We start from the raw sequence: 3,037 nt of genomic DNA, 5'->3' as shown, positions 1-3,037 counted from the left end.
GAAAGGAGGGAGTACATAGGTTGACAATGGTGTGGGACCGTGATGTCAGGAAACCAGGAGAAAGCAAAATAAATTATATATATATATAGACGGTCTATTCTGCTAATATTAGCAGAATAACTATTCTGCACACCACTTCCGCACTGCACGCTGAACACAAGTGCACTGCATCTTTTGGACGACGAGCACTGCAATATAGACTAGTGAACTTCGCGTCGGAAAAAACTGCACGCAGTGTTTTTCTGGTACTGTTTTCACTCTAATTTTTTGATTGTTTATCGGAACGAGGCGTATAATATACCGTTGAAAAGCTATCGATTAGGTGCAACTTCCACATGTTGAACAGTTTTCGAGATTCCACACGGTTTAAGAGCAGTTTTGAAAATGGTGTGGCGGATGACGAGTGGCAGCGAGCGTTTTTCGCGTTTTTTTCTCAACCGCTTGTCGGAATGAAGCAAATGATATGCCGTTGGATAGATATCATCGAGGCGCATCTTTTTCATATATAAATCTTTCTCTGATTCGTTATGGTTGAAGAGCAGTTTCAAATTTACTAAATCGCGGAACTCTGTTTTTCAAATTTTTTGAAATTGTCGGTTCTGTTTTCGCTTCAGTTTTCTAACCGTTTGTCGAAACGATACGTATGATACGCTGTTGGAAAGCTATGGACAAGGTGCAACTGTCGTATGTTGAAATGTTTTTGAGATTCCTTACAGTTTTTAGTTAATTTTGAAAATCGTGCGGCTGACGTCGAGAGGCAGCGGCTGTTTTTTCACGAAATTTTTCCAAACGGCTGGTCAGAATGATTCAAATCATACGCCGTTGGAAAGATATTGACGAGACGCAACTTTTTCATGTAGAACACTCTCTCTAATTCCTTACGATTTAAGAACAATTTCGATTTTACCGAAAAGCGGACACTGTTCTTCGTGAGACCAAAATCGTCGTATTTACTGCATCGGACAGAAGAACGCATTGCTTCAGACAAAATACCGCATTGCATCTGATGGGCAAGTGCACTGCATGGTTTCTTTTTGTTTAGACGTATTTTTTCTCAGACGAGCAAAGAAGAACGCACTGCTTCAGACGAAATACCGCACTTCATTAGATGGGCAAGTGCACTGCATGGTTTCTTTTTGTTTAGACGTATTTTTTTGGGCGTAATTTTTTTCACGCGAGTTTTTGTTGTCTTTTTTTTTTACTTTTTTTATGAACGAGAGTGGACCGCGGAGACTAGGGCAAGTGAACCACATCATATATCAAAGTGAACCGCATTACCCTAGCGCCCCTGCGAGAACCTCATTACTTTTTTTTGTCGTTTCGGTTACATTTTTTTCTTTTACACTTACGAGATGAACAACATCGAATGCCCGACCGCACTGCTTTCAGACTGAAAACGCATTGCATCAGACGGACAACCAAATTGCATGGTTTCTTTAGTCAAACGGAAATTTTTCCACACGTTTTGCAACATGTTTAACAAGTACTCCCTCATTTTTTTTTACAAAACAAAATGTACTATACCGGTGGGGTTGCCGAACTGCATTTGTTTTTCTCAACAAATTTAATAACAATTTAAAATTCCACTTGGGTGTGGGGCTGCCGAACTACATGGCCACAGTTTAGCGCACTACACGGGGGAGATAAGTGCACTGCACAAATGATGCAAATAATAATGAAAAGACACATTAAACATCCACATAAAAGACATTTGTTTTAATTTTTTATTTTTTGTAATAAAATGTGAATATGGACTGCATGGCGCCTGGGTATTGAAAAAGTGAACCTCTCAAAAACACAAACTTTCTAATTGCACACATTTTGAGCGCTTCATGTGTCCATCTTGTGTTTTTACACAGTGGACGTGTGGTTTTCTCAGTGAGCATAAGGTTTGCAACAAGTTGATTCTTTTTTTTGTCCTTGATAATTTCAAACAAACTATAATAAGTACATCTCCTAGATGAACCTCTACGGGAGTTCATATGACTGCTCCTAGATGAACTCGTCTGCAGATGATCACCGCAATTTTGCAGAAACAAACTCTGATAAAAAATTACAATATAACCCTCGTGGGGTCACTACAACTCTGCCCGCCACCGAACTGCAAATGGCCTGGCAAAACGAATTGGGGTTGCCAACCTGAAACTTAACTGCACCGAGACGTAGATTGCCCGAGAACACAAATAAGCTAGCTGCTCGTCCAGGTGCGCCAAACTGCAAGTGATTGCAAATAAAAGGAATGAGAACGGCAACCTTTTGAAGAAGTTTGTCCAAGAAGAGATGTAGCTACTCATGGTTACCGCAGCCCACTCCCAGCCGCGCTGCTACTCGAGGTTGTTGTGGCGCGTGGGAGGGTCACCGAACTGCACGCCGTCGTATGCCCTACTGCATGCTGTCGTTGGCCGCACTGCACGCCGACGTTGGTCGTACTGGACGCCCGCAGGTGCCACACATCTTGTCATAGGCACGGCGATGCACGACACACAGCCACAGGCAACCAAATCAGTGAGCAGGGAATGGGCGATGCAGCTCGTCGGCCTCGGAGTCACGCCTCGAGAACGGGCGGATCTGGCCAGGGGAGAGGGGAGGCCAGGAAGATGTCGGACCTCCAGCCTATCGATGTTGCACGTGAGGGTGCCTGCACGCTGGGGCGGGGGCCGAGCTGCATGCCGGGGCGAGCTGCACTGCACGCCACAGTCGCCCGCACTACGTGCTGTGTAGTTCAGGCAGGGGCACGGCGCCGGCAGTGGCGGCCCGGATCCACCCGCGGTGGGGAACCCAGGGGCGCGGCGCCGGCAGTGGCAGCCCGGATCCACCCGCGGTGTAGAGTGGAGGTGGTGGCGGCGAGGGTTGGGATCCGGGGTGGCTGGTCCACGCCGTAGGAGGGGACGCCCAGGCCTCGCTGGAGAGGAGGAAGAGAGCCGACTGATCTCGTCCCTCGGGCCTGGTTGGATCCGCAACGGCGCGGGGCGGCCAGCAGCGTGGCGATTCTGGGCGGCCGGTGGGATGTGGTGGGGCAGCGGGGAAGGTAGCCGAC

At 47.2% G+C, this 3,037-nt stretch overlaps 1 long non-coding RNA gene across 1 annotated transcript; it reads right to left on the bottom strand.

The window, feature by feature from the left end:
- Window positions 1-1,885: 1,885 nt before the first annotated feature.
- Window positions 1,886-2,696, bottom strand: LOC119342092. Its single transcript, XR_005165376.1, has 2 exons — window positions 2,301-2,696; window positions 1,886-2,214 (listed from the first exon to the last, which is right to left on the bottom strand). It is a non-coding gene; the product is annotated as an uncharacterized LOC119342092 (long non-coding RNA).
- Between the last annotated feature and the right edge of the window lie 341 nt (window positions 2,697-3,037).

The sequence above is a fragment of the Triticum dicoccoides genome, chromosome 7B (genome assembly GCF_002162155.2).
Source record: "Triticum dicoccoides isolate Atlit2015 ecotype Zavitan chromosome 7B, WEW_v2.0, whole genome shotgun sequence".
Lineage (NCBI taxonomy): Eukaryota > Viridiplantae > Streptophyta > Magnoliopsida > Poales > Poaceae > Triticum > Triticum dicoccoides.
Note: the sequence above shows the minus strand (reverse complement) of the source record. Positions and strands in the feature narration are given on the sequence as shown.